This window comes from Taudactylus pleione, unplaced genomic scaffold, assembly GCF_031769625.1.
Source record: "Taudactylus pleione unplaced genomic scaffold, aTauple2 ptg001975l, whole genome shotgun sequence".
Lineage (NCBI taxonomy): Eukaryota > Metazoa > Chordata > Amphibia > Anura > Myobatrachidae > Taudactylus > Taudactylus pleione.
This window is the reverse complement of record NW_028286371.1, coordinates 128,217-155,593: the sequence shown is the minus strand read 5'-3', so window position 1 is coordinate 155,593 and position 27,377 is coordinate 128,217. Positions and strand designations below refer to the sequence as shown.

Below are 27,377 nucleotides of genomic sequence, written 5' to 3'. Positions count from 1 at the left end.
TTCAAGATTGCATCAAGACAGTCACATAAAATTGGCAAAGTAGTTGTAGTCATCTATAATGGACTAGGAATGTATTACTTTACTTCTTAACGAGCTGTAGGAGAGAGGCCAGGTTAACATAAAACAAAACATTTAATCCTCCTGCCATATAAAGGAACACTTCAACTTTGGTTTTCATCATACTTTAGCACTAATATGACAATTAAAAATGTAGGCTTATGTATACTGTTTTCATTCTCTTGGTTCTATTTATTGTGATGTTGAATCCTTTTCAAATGGCCTATTCTGATATATATGCAATATCTATAATTGAGGCATACCTGGGAGACACTTTGAATCAAATTATTTAAATGCATTTTAAAATGAGCTGTTTTATGTTAGTGTGGTGTGTACATAATAGAGATCCAAAATTGGTCATACTTTCCATGGCTTTCCAACTTTAGGATCCATAGGGTAGAATTATTTCAAAATGTTATAGCCGGACATCTTTATAGAGTTATTTGTAGTCATTAGTGGTCATTACCCTGAGTGTGCTTGCACGTGTAGAGTATATATGCTTACATGTTCAAATCAGCCTTCAGTTATATCTATTGGCACCTATGTTCAAAATATTGGTATCAATTGCACAAGATGAAATCTGCTCTATGCAATGCAATCTTGAAGAACCTTAAGATGACCATAAACACAACAATTGTAATTGAAAAAAGTACATTTACCAGAAAAGATTTGAAATTTGCTGTATATCAATTTCCATCCTCAACCAGACACCAAAATGTGTATAACATAACTTAACCAAGTGGCTCCATAGCTTTAAATGCTCTTTTTAAAGTTAAACAATTGGAAATCTCTTATATTTATTTTATAATGATGGTGAATAACCATGCTGGGAGTTTCAGTTTGAAGGAAATTGGTCCAATAAAAGAAAACACAAATGTTTTCAAATATGCTCTTGAAACCAGTCAATAGGTTAGACTGAATGCGATATGTGTCTTTCCAATTTGGCTATACAAGTGTGTATTCATCATCTTCTCATTTAGCATACTAAAGCAGACTATTGCAATATAGGTTGCTGCAAATTAAGTTTTAGCAGCAGTAACAATAATGACACAGTAGGCCCCAGTGAGATTTGAACTCACGACCCCTGGTTTACAAGACCAGTGCTCTAACCCCTGAGCTATGGAGCCACTTGGTTAAGTTATTTTATACACATTTTGGTGTCTGGTTGAGGATGGAAATTGATATACAGCAAATTTCAAAACTTTTCTGGTAAATGTACTTTTTTCAATTACAATTGTTGTGTTTATGGTCATCTTAAGGTTCTTCAAGATTGCATCAAGACAGTCACATAAAATTGGCAAAGTAGATGTAGTCATCTATAATGGACTAGGAATGTATTACTTTACTTCTTAACGAGCTGTAGGAGAGAGGCCAGGTTAACATAAAACAAAACATTTAATCCTCCTGCCTTATAAAGGAACACTTCAACTTTGGTTTTCATTATACTTTAGCACTAATATGACAATTAAAAATGTAGGCTTATGTATACTGTTTTCATTCTCTTGGTTCTATTTATTGTGATGTTGAATCATTTTCAAATGGCCTATTCTGATATATATGCAATATCTATAATTGAGGCATACCTGGGAGACACTTTGAATCAAATTATTTAAATGCATTTTAAAATGAGCTGTTTTATGTTAGTGTGGTGTGTACATAATAGAGATCCAAAATTGGTCATACTTTCCATGGCTTTCCAACTTTAGGATCCATAGGGTAGAATTATTTCAAAATGTTATAGCCGGACATCTTTATAGAGTTATTTGTAGTCATTAGTGGTCATTACCCTGAGTGTGCTTGCACGTGTAGAGTATATATGCTTACATGTTCAAATCAGCCTTCAGTTATATCTATTGGCACCTATGTTCAAAATATTGGTATCAATTGCACAAGATGAAATCTGCTCTATGCAATGCAATCTTGAAGAACCTTAAGATGACCATAAACACAACAATTGTAATTGAAAAATGTACATTTACCAGAAAAGATTTGAAATTTGCTGTATATCAATTTCCATCCTCAACCAGACACCAAAATGTGTATAACATAACTTAACCAAGTGGCTCCATAGCTTTAAATGCTCTTTTTAAAGTTAAACAATTGGAAATCTCTTATATTTATTTTATAATGATGGTGAATAACCATGCTGGGAGTTTCAGTTTGAAGGAAATTGGTCCAATAAAAGAAAACACAAATGTTTTCAAATATGCTCTTGAAACCAGTCAATAGGTTAGACTGAATGCGATATGTGTCTTTCCAATTTGGCTATACATCATCATCATCTTCTCATTTAGCATACTAAAGCAGACTATTGCAATATAGGTTGCTGCAAATTAAGTTTTAGCAGCAGTAACAATAATGACACAGTAGGCCCCAGTGAGATTTGAACTCACGACCCCTGGTTTACAAGACCAGTGCTCTAACCCCTGAGCTATGGAGCCACTTGGTTAAGTTATTTTATACACATTTTGGTGTCTGGTTGAGGATGGAAATTAATATACAGCAAATTTCAAAACTTTTCTGGTAAATGTACTTTTTTCAATTACAATTGTTGTGTTTATGGTCATCTTAAGGTTCTTCAAGATTGCATCAAGACAGTCACATAAAATTGGCAAAGTAGTTGTAGTCATCTATAATGGACTAGGAATGTATTACTTTACTTCTTAACGAGCTGTAGGAGAGAGGCCAGGTTAACATAAAACAAAACATTTAATCCTCCTGCCATATAAAGGAACACTTCAACTTTGGTTTTCATTATACTTTAGCACTAATATGACAATTAAAAATGTAGGCTTATGTATACTGTTTTCATTCTCTTGGTTCTATTTATTGTGATGTTGAATCCTTTTCAAATGGCCTATTCTGATATATATGCAATATCTATAATTGAGGCATACCTGGGAGACACTTTGAATCAAATTATTTAAATGCATTTTAAAATGAGCTGTTTTATGTTAGTGTGGTGTGTACATAATAGAGATCCAAAATTGGTCATATTTTCCATGGCTTTCCAACTTTAGGATCCATAGGGTAGAATTATTTCAAAATGTTATAGCCGGACATCTTTATAGAGTTATTTGTAGTCATTAGTGGTCATTACCCTGAGTGTGCTTGCACGTGTAGAGTATATATGCTTACATGTTCAAATCAGCCTTCAGTTATATCTATTGGCACCTATGTTCAAAATATTGGTATCAATTGCACAAGATGAAATCTGCTCTATGCAATGCAATCTTGAAGAACCTTAAGATGACCATAAACACAACAATTGTAATTGAAAAAAGTACATTTACCAGAAAAGATTTGAAATTTGCTGTATATCAATTTCCATCCTCAACCAGACACCAAAATGTGTATAACATAACTTAACCAAGTGGCTCCATAGCTTTAAATGCTCTTTTTAAAGTTAAACAATTGGAAATCTCTTATATTTATTTTATAATGATGGTGAATAACCATGCTGGGAGTTTCAGTTTGAAGGAAATTGGTCCAATAAAAGAAAACACAAATGTTTTCAAATATGCTCTTGAAACCAGTCAATAGGTTAGACTGAATGTGATATGTGTCTTTCCAATTTGGCTATACAAGTGTGTATTCATCATCTTCTCATTTAGCATACTAAAGCAGACTATTGCAATATAGGTTGCTGCAAATTAAGTTTTAGCAGCAGTAACAATAATGACACAGTAGGCCCCAGTGAGATTTGAACTCACGACCCCTGGTTTACAAGACCAGTGCTCTAACCCCTGAGCTATGGAGCCACTTGGTTAAGTTGGAAATTGATATACAGCAAATTTCAAAACTTTTCTGGTAAATGTACTTTTTTCAATTACAATTGTTGTGTTTATGGTCATCTTAAGGTTCTTCAAGATTGCATCAAGACAGTCACATAAAATTGGCAAAGTAGATGTAGTCATCTATAATGGACTAGGAATGTATTACTTTACTTCTTAACGAGCTGTAGGAGAGAGGCCAGGTTAACATAAAACAAAACATTTAATCCTCCTGCCATATAAAGGAACACTTCAACTTTGGTTTTCATTATACTTTAGCACTAATATGACAATTAAAAATGTAGGCTTATGTATACTGTTTTCATTCTCTTGGTTCTATTTATTGTGATGTTGAATCCTTTTCAAATGGCCTATTCTGATATATATGCAATATCTATAATTGAGGCATACCTGGGAGACACTTTGAATCAAATTATTTAAATGCATTTTAAAATGAGCTGTTTTATGTTAGTGTGGTGTGTACATAATAGAGATCCAAAATTGGTCATACTTTCCATGGCTTTCCAACTTTAGGATCCATAGGGTAGAATTATTTCAAAATGTTATAGCCGGACATCTTTATAGAGTTATTTGTAGTCATTAGTGGTCATTACCCTGAGTGTGCTTGCACGTGTAGAGTATATATGCTTACATGTTCAAATCAGCCTTCAGTTATATCTATTGGCACCTATGTTCAAAATATTGGTATCAATTGCACAAGATGAAATCTGCTCTATGCAATGCAATCTTGAAGAACCTTAAGATGACCATAAACACAACAATTGTAATTGAAAAAAGTACATTTACCAGAAAAGATTTGAAATTTGCTGTATATCAATTTCCATCCTCAACCAGACACCAAAATGTGTATAACATAACTTAACCAAGTGGCTCCATAGCTTTAAATGCTCTTTTTAAAGTTAAACAATTGGAAATCTCTTATATTTATTTTATAATGATGGTGAATAACCATGCTGGGAGTTTCAGTTTGAAGGAAATTGGTCCAATAAAAGAAAACACAAATGTTTTCAAATATGCTCTTGAAACCAGTCAATAGGTTAGACTGAATGCGATATGTGTCTTTCCAATTTGGCTATACAAGTGTGTATTCATCATCTTCTCATTTAGCATACTAAAGCAGACTATTGCAATATAGGTTGCTGCAAATTAAGTTTTAGCAGCAGTAACAATAATGACACAGTAGGCCCCAGTGAGATTTGAACTCACGACCCCTGGTTTACAAGACCAGTGCTCTAACCCCTGAGCTATGGAGCCACAAGTTATTTTATACACATTTTGGTGTCTGGTTGAGGATGGAAATTGATATACAGCAAATTTCAAAACTTTTCTGGTAAATGTACTTTTTTCAATTACAATTGTTGTGTTTATGGTCATCTTAAGGTTCTTCAAGATTGCATCAAGACAGTCACATAAAATTGGCAAAGTAGATGTAGTCATCTATAATGGACTAGGAATGTATTACTTTACTTCTTAACGAGCTGTAGGAGAGAGGCCAGGTTAACATAAAACAAAACATTTAATCCTCCTGCCTTATAAAGGAACACTTCAACTTTGGTTTTCATTATACTTTAGCACTAATATGACAATTAAAAATGTAGGCTTATGTATACTGTTTTCATTCTCTTGGTTCTATTTATTGTGATGTTGAATCCTTTTCAAATGGCCTATTCTGATATATATGCAATATCTATAATTGAGGCATACCTGGGAGACACTTTGAATCAAATTATTTAAATGCATTTTAAAATGAGCTGTTTTATGTTAGTGTGGTGTGTACATAATAGAGATCCAAAATTGGTCATACTTTCCATGGCTTTCCAACTTTAGGATCCATAGGGTAGAATTATTTCAAAATGTTATAGCCGGACATCTTTATAGAGTTATTTGTAGTCATTAGTGGTCATTACCCTGAGTGTGCTTGCACGTGTAGAGTATATATGCTTACATGTTCAAATCAGCCTTCAGTTATATCTATTGGCACCTATGTTCAAAATATTGGTATCAATTGCACAAGATGAAATCTGCTCTATGCAATGCAATCTTGAAGAACCTTAAGATGACCATAAACACAACAATTGTAATTGAAAAAAGTACATTTACCAGAAAAGATTTGAAATTTGCTGTATATCAATTTCCATCCTCAACCAGACACCAAAATGTGTATAACATAACTTAACCAAGTGGCTCCATAGCTTTAAATGCTCTTTTTAAAGTTAAACAATTGGAAATCTCTTATATTTATTTTATAATGATGGTGAATAACCATGCTGGGAGTTTCAGTTTGAAGGAAATTGGTCCAATAAAAGAAAACACAAATGTTTTCAAATATGCTCTTGAAACCAGTCAATAGGTTAGACTGAATGCGATATGTGTCTTTCCAATTTGGCTATACAAGTGTGTATTCATCATCTTCTCATTTAGCATACTAAAGCAGACTATTGCAATATAGGTTGCTGCAAATTAAGTTTTAGCAGCAGTAACAATAATGACACAGTAGGCCCCAGTGAGATTTGAACTCACGACCCCTGGTTTACAAGACCAGTGCTCTAACCCCTGAGCTATGGAGCCACTTGGTTAAGTTATTTTATACACATTTTGGTGTCTGGTTGAGGATGGAAATTGATATACAGCAAATTTCAAAACTTTTCTGGTAAATGTACTTTTTTCAATTACAATTGTTGTGTTTATGGTCATCTTAAGGTTCTTCAAGATTGCATCAAGACAGTCACATAAAATTGGCAAAGTAGATGTAGTCATCTATAATGGACTAGGAATGTATTACTTTACTTCTTAACGAGCTGTAGGAGAGAGGCCAGGTTAACATAAAACAAAACATTTAATCCTCCTGCCTTATAAAGGAACACTTCAACTTTGGTTTTCATTATACTTTAGCACTAATACGACAATTAAAAATGTAGGCTTATGTATACTGTTTTCATTCTCTTGGTTCTATTTATTGTGATGTTGAATCCTTTTCAAATGGCCTATTCTGATATATATGCAATATCTATAATTGAGGCATACCTGGGAGACACTTTGAATCAAATTATTTAAATGCATTTTAAAATGAGCTGTTTTATGTTAGTGTGGTGTGTACATAATAGAGATCCAAAATTGGTCATATTTTCCATGGCTTTCCAACTTTAGGATCCATAGGGTAGAATTATTTCAAAATGTTATAGCCGGACATCTTTATAGAGTTATTTGTAGTCATTAGTGGTCATTACCCTGAGTGTGCTTGCACGTGTAGAGTATATATGCTTACATGTTCAAATCAGCCTTCAGTTATATCTATTGGCACCTATGTTCAAAATATTGGTATCAATTGCACAAGATGAAATCTGCTCTATGCAATGCAATCTTGAAGAACCTTAAGATGACCATAAACACAACAATTGTAATTGAAAAAAGTACATTTACCAGAAAAGATTTGAAATTTGCTGTATATCAATTTCCATCCTCAACCAGACACCAAAATGTGTATAACATAACTTAACCAAGTGGCTCCATAGCTTTAAATGCTCTTTTTAAAGTTAAACAATTGGAAATCTCTTATATTTATTTTATAATGATGGTGAATAACCATGCTGGGAGTTTCAGTTTGAAGGAAATTGGTCCAATAAAAGAAAACACAAATGTTTTCAAATATGCTCTTGAAACCAGTCAATAGGTTAGACTGAATGCGATATGTGTCTTTCCAATTTGGCTATACAAGTGTGTGTATTCATCATCTTCTCATTTAGCATACTAAAGCAGACTATTGCAATATAGGTTGCTGCAAATTAAGTTTTAGCAGCAGTAACAATAATGACACATTAGGCCCCAGTGAGATTTGAACTCATGAGACCAGTGCTCTAACCCCTGAGCTATGGAGCCACTTGGCTAAGATATTTTATACACATTTTGGTGTCTGGTTGAGGATGGAAATTGATATACAGCAAATTTCAAATCTTTTCTGGTAAATGTACTTTTTTCAATTACAATTGTTGTGTTTATGGTCATCTTAAGGTTCTTCAAGATTGCATCAAGACAGTCACATAAAATTGGCAAAGTAGTTGTAGTCATCTATAATGGACTAGGAATGTATTACTTTACTTCTTAACGAGCTGTAGGAGAGAGGCCAGGTTAACATAAAACAAAACATTTAATCCTCCTGCCATATAAAGGAACACTTCAACTTTGGTTTTCATTATACTTTAGCACTAATATGACAATTAAAAATGTAGGCTTATGTATACTGTTTTCATTCTCTTGGTTCTATTTATTGTGATGTTGAATCCTTTTCAAATGGCCTATTCTGATATATATGCAATATCTATAATTGAGGCATACCTGGGAGACACTTTGAATCAAATTATTTAAATGCATTTTAAAATGAGCTGTTTTATGTTAGTGTGGTGTGTACATAATAGAGATCCAAAATTGGTCATATTTTCCATGGCTTTCCAACTTTAGGATCCATAGGGTAGAATTATTTCAAAATGTTATAGCCGGACATCTTTATAGAGTTATTTGTAGTCATTAGTGGTCATTACCCTGAGTGTGCTTGCACGTGTAGAGTATATATGCTTACATGTTCAAATCAGCCTTCAGTTATATCTATTGGCACCTATGTTCAAAATATTGGTATCAATTGCACAAGATGAAATCTGCTCTATGCAATGCAATCTTGAAGAACCTTAAGATGACCATAAACACAACAATTGTAATTGAAAAAAGTACATTTACCAGAAAAGATTTGAAATTTGCTGTATATCAATTTCCATCCTCAACCAGACACCAAAATGTGTATAACATAACATACTTTTTTCAATTACAATTGTTGTGTTTATGGTCATCTTAAGGTTCTTCAAGATTGCATCAAGACAGTCACATAAAATTGGCAAAGTAGATGTAGTCATCTATAATGGACTAGGAATGTATTACTTTACTTCTTAACGAGCTGTAGGAGAGAGGCCAGGTTAACATAAAACAAAACATTTAATCCTCCTGCCTTATAAAGGAACACTTCAACTTTGGTTTTCATTATACTTTAGCACTAATACGACAATTAAAAATGTAGGCTTATGTATACTGTTTTCATTCTCTTGGTTCTATTTATTGTGATGTTGAATCCTTTTCAAATGGCCTATTCTGATATATATGCAATATCTATAATTGAGGCATACCTGGGAGACACTTTGAATCAAATTATTTAAATGCATTTTAAAATGAGCTGTTTTATGTTAGTGTGGTGTGTACATAATAGAGATCCAAAATTGGTCATACTTTCCATGGCTTTCCAACTTTAGGATCCATAGGGTAGAATTATTTCAAAATGTTATAGCCGGACATCTTTATAGAGTTATTTGTAGTCATTAGTGGTCATTACCCTGAGTGTGCTTGCACTTGTAGAGTATATATGCTTACATGTTCAAATCAGCCTTCAGTTATATCTATTGGCACCTATGTTCAAAATATTGGTATCAATTGCACAAGATGAAATCTGCTCTATGCAATGCAATCTTGAAGAACCTTAAGATGACCATAAACACAACAATTGTAATTGAAAAAAGTACATTTACCAGAAAAGATTTGAAATTTGCTGTATATCAATTTCCATCCTCAACCAGACACCAAAATGTGTATAACATAACTTAACCAAGTGGCTCCATAGCTTTAAATGCTCTTTTTAAAGTTAAATAATTGGAAATCTCTTATATTTATTTTATAATCATGGTGAATAACCATGCTGGGAGTTTCAGTTTGAAGGAAATTGGTCCAATAAAAGAAAACACAAATGTTTTCAAATATGCTCTTGAAACCAGTCAATAGGTTAGACTGAATGCGATATGTGTCTTTCCAATTTGGCTATACAAGTGTGTATTCATCATCTTCTCATTTAGCATACTAAAGCAGACTATTGCAATATAGGTTGCTGCAAATTAAGTTTTAGCAGCAGTAACAATAATGACACAGTAGGCCCCAGTGAGATTTGAACTCACGACCCCTGGTTTACAAGACCAGTGCTCTAACCCCTGAGCTATGGAGCCACTTGGTTAAGTTATTTTATATACATTTTGGTGTCTGGTTGAGGATGGAAATTGATATACAGCAAATTTCAAAACTTTTCTGGTAAATGTACTTTTTTCAATTACAATTGTTGTGTTTATGGTCTTCTTAAGGTTCTTCAAGATTGCATCAAGACAGTCACATAAAATTGGCAAAGTAGTTGTAGTCATCTATAATGGACTAGGAATGTATTACTTTACTTCTTAACGAGCTGTAGGAGAGAGGCCAGGTTAACATAAAACAAAACATTTAATCCTCCTGCCATATAAAGGAACACTTCAACTTTGGTTTTCATTATACTTTAGCACTAATATGACAATTAAAAATGTAGGCTTATGTATACTGTTTTCATTCTCTTGGTTCTATTTATTGTGATGTTGAATCCTTTTCAAATGGCCTATTCTGATATATATGCAATATCTATAATTGAGGCATACCTGGGAGACACTTTGAATCAAATTATTTAAATGCATTTTAAAATGAGCTGTTTTATGTTAGTGTGGTGTGTACATAATAGAGATCCAAAATTGGTCATATTTTCCATGGCTTTCCAACTTTAGGATCCATAGGGTAGAATTATTTCAAAATGTTATAGCCGGACATCTTTATAGAGTTATTTGTAGTCATTAGTGGTCATTACCCTGAGTGTGCTTGCACGTGTAGAGTATATATGCTTACATGTTCAAATGAGCCTTCAGTTATATCTATTGGCACCTATGTTCAAAATATTGGTATCAATTGCACAAGATGAAATCTGCTCTATGCAATGCAATCTTGAAGAACCTTAAGATGACCATAAACACAACAATTGTAATTGAAAAAAGTACATTTACCAGAAAAGATTTGAAATTTGCTGTATATCAATTTCCATCCTCAACCAGACACCAAAATGTGTATAACATAACTTAACCAAGTGGCTCCATAGCTTTAAATGCTCTTTTTAAAGTTAAATAATTGGAAATCTCTTATATTTATTTTATAATCATGGTGAATAACCATGCTGGGAGTTTCAGTTTGAAGGAAATTGGTCCAATAAAAGAAAACACAAATGTTTTCAAATATGCTCTTGAAACCAGTCAATAGGTTAGACTGAATGCGATATGTGTCTTTCCAATTTGGCTATACAAGTGTGTATTCATCATCTTCTCATTTAGCATACTAAAGCAGACTATTGCAATATAGGTTGCTGCAAATTAAGTTTTAGCAGCAGTAACAATAATGACACAGTAGGCCCCAGTGAGATTTGAACTCACGACCCCTGGTTTACAAGACCAGTGCTCTAACCCCTGAGCTATGGAGCCACTTGGTTAAGTTATTTTATACACATTTTGGTGTCTGGTTGAGGATGGAAATTGATATACAGCAAATTTCAAAACTTTTCTGGTAAATGTACTTTTTTCAATTACAATTGTTGTGTTTATGGTCTTCTTAAGGTTCTTCAAGATTGCATCAAGACAGTCACATAAAATTGGCAAAGTAGTTGTAGTCATCTATAATGGACTAGGAATGTATTACTTTACTTCTTAACGAGCTGTAGGAGAGAGGCCAGGTTAACATAAAACAAAACATTTAATCCTCCTGCCATATAAAGGAACACTTCAACTTTGGTTTTCATTATACTTTAGCACTAATATGACAATTAAAAATGTAGGCTTATGTATACTGTTTTCATTCTCTTGGTTCTATTTATTGTGATGTTGAATCCTTTTCAAATGGCCTATTCTGATATATATGCAATATCTATAATTGAGGCATACCTGGGAGACACTTTGAATCAAATTATTTAAATGCATTTTAAAATGAGCTGTTTTATGTTAGTGTGGTGTGTACATAATAGAGATCCAAAATTGGTCATATTTTCCATGGCTTTCCAACTTTAGGATCCATAGGGTAGAATTATTTCAAAATGTTATAGCCGGACATCTTTATAGAGTTATTTGTAGTCATTAGTGGTCATTACCCTGAGTGTGCTTGCACGTGTAGAGTATATATGCTTACATGTTCAAATGAGCCTTCAGTTATATCTATTGGCACCTATGTTCAAAATATTGGTATCAATTGCACAAGATGAAATCTGCTCTATGCAATGCAATCTTGAAGAACCTTAAGATGACCATAAACACAACAATTGTAATTGAAAAAAGTACATTTACCAGAAAAGATTTGAAATTTGCTGTATATCAATTTCCATCCTCAACCAGACACCAAAATGTGTATAACATAACATACTTTTTTCAATTACAATTGTTGTGTTTATGGTCATCTTAAGGTTCTTCAAGATTGCATCAAGACAGTCACATAAAATTGGCAAAGTAGATGTAGTCATCTATAATGGACTAGGAATGTATTACTTTACTTCTTAACGAGCTGTAGGAGAGAGGCCAGGTTAACATAAAACAAAACATTTAATCCTCCTGCCTTATAAAGGAACACTTCAACTTTGGTTTTCATTATACTTTAGCACTAATACGACAATTAAAAATGTAGGCTTATGTATACTGTTTTCATTCTCTTGGTTCTATTTATTGTGATGTTGAATCCTTTTCAAATGGCCTATTCTGATATATATGCAATATCTATAATTGAGGCATACCTGGGAGACACTTTGAATCAAATTATTTAAATGCATTTTAAAATGAGCTGTTTTATGTTAGTGTGGTGTGTACATAATAGAGATCCAAAATTGGTCATACTTTCCATGGCTTTCCAACTTTAGGATCCATAGGGTAGAATTATTTCAAAATGTTATAGCCGGACATCTTTATAGAGTTATTTGTAGTCATTAGTGGTCATTACCCTGAGTGTGCTTGCACTTGTAGAGTATATATGCTTACATGTTCAAATCAGCCTTCAGTTATATCTATTGGCACCTATGTTCAAAATATTGGTATCAATTGCACAAGATGAAATCTGCTCTATGCAATGCAATCTTGAAGAACCTTAAGATGACCATAAACACAACAATTGTAATTGAAAAAAGTACATTTACCAGAAAAGATTTGAAATTTGCTGTATATCAATTTCCATCCTCAACCAGACACCAAAATGTGTATAACATAACTTAACCAAGTGGCTCCATAGCTTTAAATGCTCTTTTTAAAGTTAAATAATTGGAAATCTCTTATATTTATTTTATAATCATGGTGAATAACCATGCTGGGAGTTTCAGTTTGAAGGAAATTGGTCCAATAAAAGAAAACACAAATGTTTTCAAATATGCTCTTGAAACCAGTCAATAGGTTAGACTGAATGCGATATGTGTCTTTCCAATTTGGCTATACAAGTGTGTATTCATCATCTTCTCATTTAGCATACTAAAGCAGACTATTGCAATATAGGTTGCTGCAAATTAAGTTTTAGCAGCAGTAACAATAATGACACAGTAGGCCCCAGTGAGATTTGAACTCACGACCCCTGGTTTACAAGACCAGTGCTCTAACCCCTGAGCTATGGAGCCACTTGGTTAAGTTATTTTATACACATTTTGGTGTCTGGTTGAGGATGGAAATTGATATACAGCAAATTTCAAAACTTTTCTGGTAAATGTACTTTTTTCAATTACAATTGTTGTGTTTATGGTCTTCTTAAGGTTCTTCAAGATTGCATCAAGACAGTCACATAAAATTGGCAAAGTAGTTGTAGTCATCTATAATGGACTAGGAATGTATTACTTTACTTCTTAACGAGCTGTAGGAGAGAGGCCAGGTTAACATAAAACAAAACATTTAATCCTCCTGCCATATAAAGGAACACTTCAACTTTGGTTTTCATTATACTTTAGCACTAATATGACAATTAAAAATGTAGGCTTATGTATACTGTTTTCATTCTCTTGGTTCTATTTATTGTGATGTTGAATCCTTTTCAAATGGCCTATTCTGATATATATGCAATATCTATAATTGAGGCATACCTGGGAGACACTTTGAATCAAATTATTTAAATGCATTTTAAAATGAGCTGTTTTATGTTAGTGTGGTGTGTACATAATAGAGATCCAAAATTGGTCATATTTTCCATGGCTTTCCAACTTTAGGATCCATAGGGTAGAATTATTTCAAAATGTTATAGCCGGACATCTTTATAGAGTTATTGGTAGTCATTAGTGGTCATTACCCTGAGTGTGCTTGCACGTGTAGAGTATATATGCTTACATGTTCAAATCAGCCTTCAGTTATATCTATTGGCACCTATGTTCAAAATATTGGTATGAATTGCACAAGATGAAATCTGCTCTATGCAATGCAATCTTGAAGAACCTTAAGATGACCATAAACACAACAATTGTAATTGAAAAAAGTACATTTACCAGAAAAGATTTGAAATTTGCTGTATATCAATTTCCATCCTCAACCAGACACCAAAATGTGTATAACATAACTTAACCAAGTGGCTCCATAGCTTTAAATGCTCTTTTTAAAGTTAAACAATTGGAAATCTCTTATATTTATTTTATAATGATGGTGAATAACCATGCTGGGAGTTTCAGTTTGAAGGAAATTGGTCCAATAAAAGAAAACACAAATGTTTTCAAATATGCTCTTGAAACCAGTCAATAGGTTAGACTGAATGCGATATGTGTCTTTCCAATTTGGCTATACAAGTGTGTGTATTCATCATCTTCTCATTTAGCATACTAAAGCAGACTATTGCAATATAGGTTGCTGCAAATTAAGTTTTAGCAGCAGTAACAATAATGACACATTAGGCCCCAGTGAGATTTGAACTCATGAGACCAGTGCTCTAACCCCTGAGCTATGGAGCCACTTGGCTAAGATATTTTATACACATTTTGGTGTCTGGTTGAGGATGGAAATTGATATACAGCAAATTTCAAATCTTTTCTGGTAAATGTACTTTTTTCAATTACAATTGTTGTGTTTATGGTCATCTTAAGGTTCTTCAAGATTGCATCAAGACAGTCACATAAAATTGGCAAAGTAGTTGTAGTCATCTATAATGGACTAGGAATGTATTACTTTACTTCTTAACGAGCTGTAGGAGAGAGGCCAGGTTAACATAAAACAAAACATTTAATCCTCCTGCCATATAAAGGAACACTTCAACTTTGGTTTTCATTATACTTTAGCACTAATATGACAATTAAAAATGTAGGCTTATGTATACTGTTTTCATTCTCTTGGTTCTATTTATTGTGATGTTGAATCCTTTTCAAATGGCCTATTCTGATATATATGCAATATCTATAATTGAGGCATACCTGGGAGACACTTTGAATCAAATTATTTAAATGCATTTTAAAATGAGCTGTTTTATGTTAGTGTGGTGTGTACATAATAGAGATCCAAAATTGGTCATATTTTCCATGGCTTTCCAACTTTAGGATCCATAGGGTAGAATTATTTTAAAATGTTATAGCCGGACATCTTTATAGAGTTATTGGTAGTCATTAGTGGTCATTACCCTGAGTGTGCTTGCACGTGTAGAGTATATATGCTTACATGTTCAAATCAGCCTTCAGTTATATCTATTGGCACCTATGTTCAAAATATTGGTATCAATTGCACAAGATGAAATCTGCTCTATGCAATGCAATCTTGAAGAACCTTAAGATGACCATAAACACAACAATTGTAATTGAAAAAAGTACATTTACCAGAAAAGATTTGAAATTTGCTGTATATCAATTTCCATCCTCAACCAGACACCAAAATGTGTATAACATAACTTAACCAAGTGGCTCCATAGCTTTAAATGCTCTTTTTAAAGTTAAACAATTGGAAATCTCTTATATTTATTTTATAATGATGGTGAATAACCATGCTGGGAGTTTCAGTTTGAAGGAAATTGGTCCAATAAAAGAAAACACAAATGTTTTCAAATATGCTCTTGAAACCAGTCAATAGGTTAGACTGAATGCGATATGTGTCTTTCCAATTTGGCTATACAAGTGTGTGTATTCATCATCTTCTCATTTAGCATACTAAAGCAGACTATTGCAATATAGGTTGCTGCAAATTAAGTTTTAGCAGCAGTAACAATAATGACACATTAGGCCCCAGTGAGATTTGAACTCATGAGACCAGTGCTCTAACCCCTGAGCTATGGAGCCACTTGGCTAAGATATTTTATACACATTTTGGTGTCTGGTTGAGGATGGAAATTGATATACAGCAAATTTCAAATCTTTTCTGGTAAATGTACTTTTTTCAATTACAATTGTTGTGTTTATGGTCATCTTAAGGTTCTTCAAGATTGCATCAAGACAGTCACATAAAATTGGCAAAGTAGTTGTAGTCATCTATAATGGACTAGGAATGTATTACTTTACTTCTTAACAAGCTGTAGGAGAGAGGCCAGGTTAACATAAAACAAAACATTTAATCCTCCTGCCATATAAAGGAACACTTCAACTTTGGTTTTCATTATACTTTAGCACTAATATGACAATTAAAAATGTAGGCTTATGTATACTGTTTTCATTCTCTTGGTTCTATTTATTGTGATGTTGAATCCTTTTCAAATGGCCTATTCTGATATATATGCAATATCTATAATTGAGGCATACCTGGGAGACACTTTGAATCAAATTATTTAAATGCATTTTAAAATGAGCTGTTTTATGTTAGTGTGGTGTGTACATAATAGAGATCCAAAATTGGTCATACTTTCCATGGCTTTCCAACTTTAGGATCCATAGGGTAGAATTATTTCAAAATGTTATAGCCGGACATCTTTATAGAGTTATTTGTAGTCATTAGTGGTCATTACCCTGAGTGTGCTTGCACGTGTAGAGTATATATGCTTACATGTTCAAATCAGCCTTCAGTTATATCTATTGGCACCTATGTTCAAAATATTGGTATCAATTGCACAAGATGAAATCTGCTCTATGCAATGCAATCTTGAAGAACCTTAAGATGACCATAAACACAACAATTGTAATTGAAAAAAGTACATTTACCAGAAAAGATTTGAAATTTGCTGTATATCATTTTCCATCCTCAACCAGACACCAAAATGTGTATAACATAACTTAACCAAGTGGCTCCATAGCTTTAAATGCTCTTTTTAAAGTTAAACAATTGGAAATCTCTTATATTTATTTTATAATGATGGTGAATAACCATGCTGGGAGTTTCAGTTTGAAGGAAATTGGTCCAATAAAAGAAAACACAAATGTTTTCAAATATGCTCTTGAAACCAGTCAATAGGTTAGACTGAATGCGATATGTGTCTTTCCAATTTGGCTATACAAGTGTGTATTCATCATCTTCTCATTTAGCATACTAAAGCAGACTATTGCAATATAGGTTGCTGCAAATTAAGTTTTAGCAGCAGTAACAATAATGACACAGTAGGCCCCAGTGAGATTTGAACTCACGACCCCTGGTTTACAAGACCAGTGCTCTAAACCCTGAGCTATGGAGCCACTTGGTTAAGTTACTTTATACACATTTTGGTGTCTGGTTGAGGATGGAAATTGATATACAGCAAATTTCAAATCTTTTCTGGTAAATGTACTTTTTTCAATTACAATTGTTGTGTTTATGGTCATCTTAAGGTTCTTCAAGATTGCATCAAGACAGTCACATAAAATTGGCAAAGTAGTTGTAGTCATCTATAATGGACTAGGAATGTATTACTTTACTTCTTAACAAGCTGTAGGAGAGAGGCCAGGTTAACATAAAACAAAACATTTAATCCTCCTGCCATATAAAGGAACACTTCAACTTTGGTTTTCATTATACTTTAGCACTAATATGACAATTAAAAATGTAGGCTTATGTATACTGTTTTCATTCTCTTGGTTCTATTTATTGTGATGTTGAATCCTTTTCAAATGGCCTATTCTGATATATATGCAATATCTATAATTGAGGCATACCTGGGAGACACTTTGAATCAAATTATTTAAATGCATTTTAAAATGAGCTGTTTTATGTTAGTGTGGTGTGTACATAATAGAGATCCAAAATTGGTCATACTTTCCATGGCTTTCCAACTTTAGGATCCATAGGGTAGAATTATTTCAAAATGTTATAGCCGGACATCTTTATAGAGTTATTTGTAGTCATTAGTGGTCATTACCCTGAGTGTGCTTGCACGTGTAGAGTATATATGCTTACATGTTCAAATCAGCCTTCAGTTATATCTATTGGCACCTATGTTCAAAATATTGGTATCAATTGCACAAGATGAAATCTGCTCTATGCAATGCAATCTTGAAGAACCTTAAGATGACCATAAACACAACAATTGTAATTGAAAAAAGTACATTTACCAGAAAAGATTTGAAATTTGCTGTATATCATTTTCCATCCTCAACCAGACACCAAAATGTGTATAACATAACTTAACCAAGTGGCTCCATAGCTTTAAATGCTCTTTTTAAAGTTAAACAATTGGAAATCTCTTATATTTATTTTATAATGATGGTGAATAACCATGCTGGGAGTTTCAGTTTGAAGGAAATTGGTCCAATAAAAGAAAACACAAATGTTTTCAAATATGCTCTTGAAACCAGTCAATAGGTTAGACTGAATGCGATATGTGTCTTTCCAATTTGGCTATACAAGTGTGTATTCATCATCTTCTCATTTAGCATACTAAAGCAGACTATTGCAATATAGGTTGCTGCAAATTAAGTTTTAGCAGCAGTAACAATAATGACACAGTAGGCCCCAGTGAGATTTGAACTCACGACCCCTGGTTTACAAGACCAGTGCTCTAACCCCTGAGCTATGGAGCCACTTGGTTAAGTTACTTTATACACATTTTGGTGTCTGGTTGAGGATGGAAATTGATATACAGCAAATTTCAAAACTTTTCTGGTAAATGTACTTTTTTCAATTACAATTGTTGTGTTTATGGTCTTCTTAAGGTTCTTCAAGATTGCATCAAGACAGTCACATAAAATTGGCAAAGTAGTTGTAGTCATCTATAATGGACTAGGAATGTATTACTTTACTTCTTAACGAGCTGTAGGAGAGAGGCCAGGTTAACATAAAACAAAACATTTAATCCTCCTGCCATATAAAGGAACACTTCAACTTTGGTTTTCATTATACTTTAGCACTAATATGACAATTAAAAATGTAGGCTTATGTATACTGTTTTCATTCTCTTGGTTCTATTTATTGTGATGTTGAATCCTTTTCAAATGGCCTATTCTGATATATATGCAATATCTATAATTGAGGCATACCTGGGAGACACTTTGAATCAAATTATTTAAATGCATTTTAAAATGAGCTGTTTTATGTTAGTGTGGTGTGTACATAATAGAGATCCAAAATTGGTCATATTTTCCATGGCTTTCCAACTTTAGGATCCATAGGGTAGAATTATTTCAAAATGTTATAGCCGGACATCTTTATAGAGTTATTTGTAGTCATTAGTGGTCATTACCCTGAGTGTGCTTGCACGTGTAGAGTATATATGCTTACATGTTCAAATCAGCCTTCAGTTATATCTATTGGCACCTATGTTCAAAATATTGGTATCAATTGCACAAGATGAAATCTGCTCTATGCAATGCAATCTTGAAGAACCTTAAGATGACCATAAACACAACAATTGTAATTGAAAAAAGTACATTTACCAGAAAAGATTTGAAATTTGCTGTATATCAATTTCCATCCTCAACCAGACACCAAAATGTGTATAACATAACTTAACCAAGTGGCTCCATAGCTTTAAATGCTCTTTTTAAAGTTAAACAATTGGAAATCTCTTATATTTATTTTATAATGATGGTGAATAACCATGCTGGGAGTTTCAGTTTGAAGGAAATTGGTCCAATAAAAGAAAACACAAATGTTTTCAAATATGCTCTTGAAACCAGTCAATAGGTTAGACTGAATGCAATATGTGTCTTTCCAATTTGGCTATACAAGTGTGTGTATTCATCATCTTCTCATTTAGCATACTAAAGCAGACTATTGCAATATAGGTTGCTGCAAATTAAGTTTTAGCAGCAGTAACAATAATGACACAGTAGGCCCCATTGAGATTTGAACTCACGACCCCTGGTTTACAAGACCAGTGCTCTAACCCCTGAGCTAAGGAGCCACTTGGTTAAGTTATTTTATACACATTTTGGTGTCTGGTTGAGGATGGAAATTGATATACAGCAAATTTCAAAACTTTTCTGGTAATTGTACTTTTTTCAATTACAATTGTTGTGTTTATGGTCTTCTTAAGGTTCTTCAAGATTGCATCAAGACAGTCACATAAAATTGGCAAAGTAGTTGTAGTCATCTATAATGGACTAGGAATGTATTACTTTACTTCTTAACGAGCTGTAGGAGAGAGGCCAGGTTAACATAAAACAAAACATTTAATCCTCCTGCCATATAAAGGAACACTTCAACTTTGGTTTTCATTATACTTTAGCACTAATATGACAATTAAAAATGTAGGCTTATGTATACTGTTTTCATTCTCTTGGTTCTATTTATTGTGATGTTGAATCCTTTTCAAATGGCCTATTCTGATATATATGCAATATCTATAATTGAGGCATACCTGGGAGACACTTTGAATCAAATTATTTAAATGCATTTTAAAATGAGCTGTTTTATGTTAGTGTGGTGTGTACATAATAGAGATCCAAAATTGGTCATATTTTCCATGGCTTTCCAACTTTAGGATCCATAGGGTAGAATTATTTCAAAATGTTATAGCCGGACATCTTTATAGAGTTATTTGTAGTCATTAGTGGTCATTACCCTGAGTGTGCTTGCACGTGTAGAGTATATATGCTTACATGTTCAAATCAGCCTTCAGTTATATCTATTGGCACCTATGTTCAAAATATTGGTATCAATTGCACAAGATGAAATCTGCTCTATGCAATGCAATCTTGAAGAACCTTAAGATGACCATAAACACAACAATTGTAATTGAAAAAAGTACATTTACCAGAAAAGATTTGAAATTTGCTGTATATCAATTTCCATCCTCAACCAGACACCAAAATGTGTATAACATAACTTAACCAAGTGGCTCCATAGCTTTAAATGCTCTTTTTAAAGTTAAACAATTGGAAATCTCTTATATTTATTTTATAATGATGGTGAATAACCATGCTGGGAGTTTCAGTTTGAAGGAAATTGGTCCAATAAAAGAAAACACAAATGTTTTCAAATATGCTCTTGAAACCAGTCAATAGGTTAGACTGAATGCAATATGTGTCTTTCCAATTTGGCTATACAAGTGTGTGTATTCATCATCTTCTCATTTAGCATACTAAAGCAGACTATTGCAATATAGTTTGCTGCAAATTAAGTTTTAGCAGCAGTAACAATAATGACACAGTAGGCCCCAGTGAGATTTGAACTCACGACCCCTGGTTTACAAGACCAGTGCTCTAACCCCTGAGCTAAGGAGCCACTTGGTTAAGTTATTTTATACACATTTTGGTGTCTGGTTGAGGATGGAAATTGATATACAGCAAATTTCAAAACTTTTCTGGTAATTGTACTTTTTTCAATTACAATTGTTGTGTTTATGGTCTTCTTAAGGTTCTTCAAGATTGCATCAAGACAGTCACATAAAATTGGCAAAGTAGTTGTAGTCATCTATAATGGACTAGGAATGTATTACTTTACTTCTTAACGAGCTGTAGGAGAGAGGCCAGGTTAACATAAAACAAAACATTTAATCCTCCTGCCATATAAAGGAACACTTCAACTTTGGTTTTCATTATACTTTAGCATTAATATGACAATTAAAAATGTAGGCTTATGTATACTGTTTTCATTCTCTTGGTTCTATTTATTGTGATGTTGAATCCTTTTCAAATGGCCTATTCTGATATATATGCAATATCTATAATTGAGGCATACCTGGGAGACACTTTGAATCAAATTATTTAAATGCATTTTAAAATGAGCTGTTTTATGTTAGTGTGGTGTGTACATAATAGAGATCCAAAATTGGTCATATTTTCCATGGCTTTCCAACTTTAGGATCCATAGGGTAGAATTATTTCAAAATGTTATAGCCGGACATCTTTATAGAGTTATTTGTAGTCATTAGTGGTCATTACCCTGAGTGTGCTTGCACGTGTAGAGTATATATGCTTACATGTTCAAATCAGCCTTCAGTTATATCTATTGGCACCTATGTTCAAAATATTGGTATCAATTGCACAAGATGAAATCTGCTCTATGCAATGCAATCTTGAAGAACCTTAAGATGACCATAAACACAACAATTGTAATTGAAAAAAGTACATTTACCAGAAAAGATTTGAAATTTGCTGTATATCAATTTCCATCCTCAACCAGACACCAAAATGTGTATAACATAACTTAACCAAGTGGCTCCATAGCTTTAAATGCTCTTTTTAAAGTTAAACAATTGGAAATCTCTTATATTTATTTTATAATGATGGTGAATAACCATGCTGGGAGTTTCAGTTTGAAGGAAATTGGTCCAATAAAAGAAAACACAAATGTTTTCAAATATGCTCTTGAAACCAGTCAATAGGTTAGACTGAATGCAATATGTGTCTTTCCAATTTGGCTATACAAGTGTGTGTATTCATCATCTTCTCATTTAGCATACTATTGCAATATAGGTTGCTGCAAATTAAGTAATGACACATTAGGCCCCAGTGAGATTTGAACTCATGACCCTTGGTTTACAAGACCAGTGCTCTAACCCCTGAGCTATGGAGCCACTTGGTTAAGTTATTTTATACACATTTTGGTGTCTGGTTGAGGATGGAAATTGATATACAGCAAATTTCAAAACTTTTCTGGTAAATGTACTTTTTTCAATTACAATTGTTGTGTTTATGGTCTTCTTAAGGTTCTTCAAGATTGCATCAAGACTTTCACATAAAATTGGCAAAGTAGTTGTAGTCATCTATAATGGACTAGGAATGTATTACTTTACTTCTTAACGAGCTGTAGGAGAGAGGCCAGGTTAACATAAAACAAAACATTTAATCCTCCTGCCATATAAAGGAACACTTCAACTTTGGTTTTCATTATACTTTAGCACTAATATGACAATTAAAAATGTAGGCTTATGTATACTGTTTTCATTCTCTTGGTTCTATTTATTGTGATGTTGAATCCTTTTCAAATGGCCTATTCTGATATATATGCAATATCTATAATTGAGGCATACCTGGGAGACACTTTGAATCAAATTATTTAAATGCATTTTAAAATGAGCTGTTTTATGTTAGTGTGGTGTGTACATAATAGAGATCCAAAATTGGTCATATTTTCCATGGCTTTCCAACTTTAGGATCCATAGGGTAGAATTATTTCAAAATGTTATAGCCGGACATCTTTATAGAGTTATTTGTAGTCATTAGTGGTCATTACCCTGAGTGTGCTTGCACGTGTAGAGTATATATGCTTACATGTTCAAATCAGCCTTCAGTTATATCTATTGGCACCTATGTTCAAAATACTGGTATCAATTGCACAAGATGAAATCTGCTCTATGCAATGCAATCTTGAAGAACCTTAAGATGACCATAAACACAACAATTGTAATTGAAAAAAGTACATTTACCAGAAAAGATTTGAAATTTGCTGTATATCAATTTCCATCCTCAACCAGACACCAAAATGTGTATAACATAACTTAACCAAGTGGCTCCATAGCTTTAAATGCTCTTTTTAAAGTTAAACAATTGGAAATCTCTTATATTTATTTTATAATGATGGTGAATAACCATGCTGGGAGTTTCAGTTTGAAGGAAATTGGTCCAAAAAAAGAAAACACAAATGTTTTCAAATATGCTCTTGAAACCAGTCAATAGGTTAGACTGAATGCAATATGTGTCTTTCCAATTTGGCTATACAAGTGTGTGTATTCATCATCTTCTCATTTAGCATACTAAAGCAGACTATTGCAATATAGGTTGCTGCAAATTAAGTTTTAGCAGCAGTAACAATAATGACACAGTAGGCCCCAGTGAGATTTGAACTCACGACCCTTGGTTTACAAGACCAGTGCTCTAACCCCTGAGCTATGGAGCCACTTGGTTAAGTTATTTTATACACATTTTGGTGTCTGGTTGAGGATGGAAATTGATATACAGCAAATTTCAAAACTTTTCTGGTAAATGTACTTTTTTCAATTACAATTGTTGTGTTTATGGTCATCTTAAGGTTCTTCAAGATTGCATCAAGACAGTCACATAAAATTGGCAAAGTAGTTGTAGTCATCTATAATGGACTAGGAATGTATTACTTTACTTCTTAACGAGCTGTAGGTGAGAGGCCAGGTTAACATAAAACAAGACATTTAATCCTCCTGCCTTATAAAGGAACACTTCAACTTTGGTTTTCATTATACTTTAGCACTAATATGACAATTAAAAATGTAGGCTTATGTATACTGTTTTCATTCTCTTGATTCTATTTATTGTGATGTTGAATCCTTTTCAAATGGCCTATTCTGATATATATGCAATATCTATAATTGAGGCATACCTGGGAGACACTTTGAATCAAATTATTTAAATGCATTTTAAAATGAGCTGTTTTATGTTAGTGTGGTGTGTACATAATAGAGATCCAAAATTGGTCATACTTTCCATGGCTTTCCAACTTTAGGATCCATAGGGTAGAATTATTTCAAAATGTTATAGCAGGTCATCTTTATAGAGTTATTTGTAGTCATTAGTGGTCATTACCCTGAGTGTGCTTGCACGTGTAGAGTATATATGCTTACATGTTCAAATCAGCCTTCAGTTATATCTATTGGCACCTATGTTCAAAATATTGGTATCAATTGCACAAGATGAAATCTGCTCTATGCAATGCAATCTTGAAGAACCTTAAGATGACCATAAACACAACAATTGTAATTGAAAAAAGTACATTTACCAGAAAAGATTTGAAATTTGCTGTATATCAATTTCCATCCTCAACCAGACACCAAAATGTGTATAACATAACTTAACCAAGTGGCTCCATAGCTTTAAATGCTCTTTTTAAAGTTAAACAATTGGAAATCTCTTATATTTATTTTATAATGATGGTGAATAACCATGCTGGGAGTTTCAGTTTGAAGGAAATTGGTCCAATAAAAGAAAACACAAATGTTTTCAAATATGCTTTTGAAACCAGTCAATAGGTTAGACTGAATGTGATATGTGTCTTTCCAATTTGGCTATACAAGTGTGTGTATTCATCATCTTCTCGTTTAGCATACTATTGCAATATAGGTTGCTGCAAATTAAGTAATGACACATTAGGCCCCAGTGAGATTTGAACTCATGACCCTTGGTTTACAAGACCAGTGCTCTAACCCCTGAGCTATGGAGCCACTTGGTTAAGTTATTTTATACACATTTTGGTGTCTGGTTGAGGATGGAAATTGATATACAGCAAATTTCAAAACTTTTCTGGTAAATGTACTTTTTTCAATTACAATTGTTGTGTTTATGGTCATCTTAAGGTTCTTCAAGATTGCATCAAGACAGTCACATAAAATTGGCAAAGTAGTTGTAGTCATCTATAATGGACTAGGAATGTATTACTTTACTTCTTAACGAGCTGTAGGAGAGAGGCCAGGTTAACATAAAACAAAACATTTAATCCTCCTGCCATATAAAGGGACACTTCAACTTTGGTTTTCAATATACTTTAGCACTAATATGACAATTAAAAATGTAGGCTTATGTATACTGTTTTCATTCTCTTGGTTCTATTTATTGTGATGTTGAATCCTTTTCAAATGGCCTATTCTGATATATATGCAATATCTATAATTGAGGCATACCTGGGAGACACTTTGAATCAAATTATTTAAATGCATTTTAAAATGAGCTGTTTTATGTTAGTGTGGTGTGTACATAATAGAGATCCAAAATTGGTCATACTTTCCATGGCTTTCCAACTTTAGGATCCATAGGGTAGAATTATTTCAAAATGTTATAGCAGGTCATCTTTATAGAGTTATTTGTAGTCATTAGTGGTCATTACCCTGAGTGTGCTTGCACGTGTAGAGTATATATGCTTACATGTTCAAATCAGCCTTCAGTTATATCTATTGGCACCTATGTTCAAAATATTGGTATCAATTGCACAAGATGAAATCTGCTCTATGCAATGCAATCTTGAAGAACCTTAAGATGACCATAAACACAACAATTGTAATTGAAAAAAGTACATTTACCAGAAAAGATTTGAAATTTGCTGTATATCAATTTCCATCCTCAACCAGACACCAAAATGTGTATAACATAACTTAACCAAGTGGCTCCATAGCTTTAAATGCTCTTTTTAAAGTTAAACAATTGGAAATCTCTTATATTTATTTTATAATGATGGTGAATAACCATGCTGGGAGTTTCAGTTTGAAGGAAATTGGTCCAATAAAAGAAAACACAAATGTTTTCAAATATGCTCTTGAAACCAGTCAATAGGTTAGACTGAATGTGATATGTGTCTTTCCAATTTGGCTATACAAGTGTGTGTATTCATCATCTTCTCGTTTAGCATACTATTGCAATATAGGTTGCTGCAAATTAAGTAATGACACATTAGGCCCCAGTGAGATTTGAACTCATGACCCTTGGTTTACAAGACCAGTGCTCTAACCCCTGAGCTATGGAGCCACTTGGTTAAGTTATTTTATACACATTTTGGTGTCTGGTTGAGGATGGAAATTGATATACAGCAAATTTCAAAACTTTTCTGGTAAATGTACTTTTTTCAATTACAATTGTTGTGTTTATGGTCATCTTAAGGTTCTTCAAGATTGCATCAAGACAGTCACATAAAATTGGCAAAGTAGTTGTAGTCATCTATAATGGACTAGGAATGTATTACTTTACTTCTTAACGAGCTGTAGGAGAGAGGCCAGGTTAACATAAAACAAAACATTTAATCCTCCTGCCATATAAAGGGACACTTCAACTTTGGTTTTCAATATACTTTAGCACTAATATGACAATTAAAAATGTAGGCTTATGTATACTGTTTTCATTCTCTTGGTTCTATTTATTGTGATGTTGAATCCTTTTCAAATGGCCTATTCTGATATATATGCAATATCTATAATTGAGGCATACCTGGGAGACACTTTGAATCAAATTATTTAAATGCATTTTAAAATGAGCTGTTTTATGTTAGTGTGGTGTGTACATAATAGAGATCCAAAATTGGTCATATTTTCCATGGCTTTCCAACTTTAGGATCCATAGGGTGGAATTATTTCAAAATGTTATAGCCGGACATCTTTATAGAGTTATTTGTAGTCATTAGTGGTCATTACCCTGAGTGTGCTTGCACGTGTAGAGTATATATGCTTACATGTTCAAATCAGCCTTCAGTTATATCTATTGGCACCTATGTTCAAAATATTGGTATCAATTGCACAAGATGAAATCTGCTCTATGCAATGCAATCTTGAAGAACCTTAAGATGACCATAAACACAACAATTGTAATTGAAAAAAGTACATTTACCAGAAAAGATTTGAAATTTGCTGTATATCAATTTCCATCCTCAACCAGACACCAAAATGTGT

General features: G+C 33.2%; 15 non-coding genes across 15 annotated transcripts; all 15 read right to left on the bottom strand.

The window, feature by feature from the left end:
- Positions 1–1,111: 1,111 nt before the first annotated feature.
- On the bottom strand, positions 1,112–1,184 carry TRNAT-UGU (transfer RNA threonine (anticodon UGU)). Its single transcript has one exon. It is a non-coding gene; the product is annotated as a tRNA-Thr (tRNA).
- A 1,241-nt stretch (positions 1,185–2,425) lies between these two features.
- Positions 2,426–2,498, bottom strand: TRNAT-UGU (transfer RNA threonine (anticodon UGU)). Its single transcript has one exon. It is a non-coding gene; the product is annotated as a tRNA-Thr (tRNA).
- Positions 2,499–3,745: 1,247 nt separating this feature from the next.
- On the bottom strand, positions 3,746–3,818 carry TRNAT-UGU (transfer RNA threonine (anticodon UGU)). The gene has a single exon. It is a non-coding gene; the product is annotated as a tRNA-Thr (tRNA).
- Positions 3,819–5,032: 1,214 nt separating this feature from the next.
- Positions 5,033–5,105, bottom strand: TRNAT-UGU (transfer RNA threonine (anticodon UGU)). The gene has a single exon. It is a non-coding gene; the product is annotated as a tRNA-Thr (tRNA).
- Positions 5,106–6,346: 1,241 nt separating this feature from the next.
- TRNAT-UGU (transfer RNA threonine (anticodon UGU)) lies at positions 6,347–6,419 on the bottom strand. Its single transcript has one exon. It is a non-coding gene; the product is annotated as a tRNA-Thr (tRNA).
- A 3,391-nt stretch (positions 6,420–9,810) lies between these two features.
- TRNAT-UGU (transfer RNA threonine (anticodon UGU)) lies at positions 9,811–9,883 on the bottom strand. The gene has a single exon. It is a non-coding gene; the product is annotated as a tRNA-Thr (tRNA).
- A 1,247-nt stretch (positions 9,884–11,130) lies between these two features.
- Positions 11,131–11,203, bottom strand: TRNAT-UGU (transfer RNA threonine (anticodon UGU)). Its single transcript has one exon. It is a non-coding gene; the product is annotated as a tRNA-Thr (tRNA).
- Positions 11,204–13,286: 2,083 nt separating this feature from the next.
- TRNAT-UGU (transfer RNA threonine (anticodon UGU)) lies at positions 13,287–13,359 on the bottom strand. The gene has a single exon. It is a non-coding gene; the product is annotated as a tRNA-Thr (tRNA).
- A 3,863-nt stretch (positions 13,360–17,222) lies between these two features.
- TRNAT-UGU (transfer RNA threonine (anticodon UGU)) lies at positions 17,223–17,295 on the bottom strand. The gene has a single exon. It is a non-coding gene; the product is annotated as a tRNA-Thr (tRNA).
- A 1,247-nt stretch (positions 17,296–18,542) lies between these two features.
- TRNAT-UGU (transfer RNA threonine (anticodon UGU)) lies at positions 18,543–18,615 on the bottom strand. Its single transcript has one exon. It is a non-coding gene; the product is annotated as a tRNA-Thr (tRNA).
- A 2,571-nt stretch (positions 18,616–21,186) lies between these two features.
- TRNAT-UGU (transfer RNA threonine (anticodon UGU)) lies at positions 21,187–21,259 on the bottom strand. Its single transcript has one exon. It is a non-coding gene; the product is annotated as a tRNA-Thr (tRNA).
- Positions 21,260–22,480: 1,221 nt separating this feature from the next.
- On the bottom strand, positions 22,481–22,553 carry TRNAT-UGU (transfer RNA threonine (anticodon UGU)). The gene has a single exon. It is a non-coding gene; the product is annotated as a tRNA-Thr (tRNA).
- Positions 22,554–23,802: 1,249 nt separating this feature from the next.
- On the bottom strand, positions 23,803–23,875 carry TRNAT-UGU (transfer RNA threonine (anticodon UGU)). The gene has a single exon. It is a non-coding gene; the product is annotated as a tRNA-Thr (tRNA).
- Positions 23,876–25,096: 1,221 nt separating this feature from the next.
- TRNAT-UGU (transfer RNA threonine (anticodon UGU)) lies at positions 25,097–25,169 on the bottom strand. Its single transcript has one exon. It is a non-coding gene; the product is annotated as a tRNA-Thr (tRNA).
- A 1,221-nt stretch (positions 25,170–26,390) lies between these two features.
- Positions 26,391–26,463, bottom strand: TRNAT-UGU (transfer RNA threonine (anticodon UGU)). Its single transcript has one exon. It is a non-coding gene; the product is annotated as a tRNA-Thr (tRNA).
- Between the last annotated feature and the right edge of the window lie 914 nt (positions 26,464–27,377).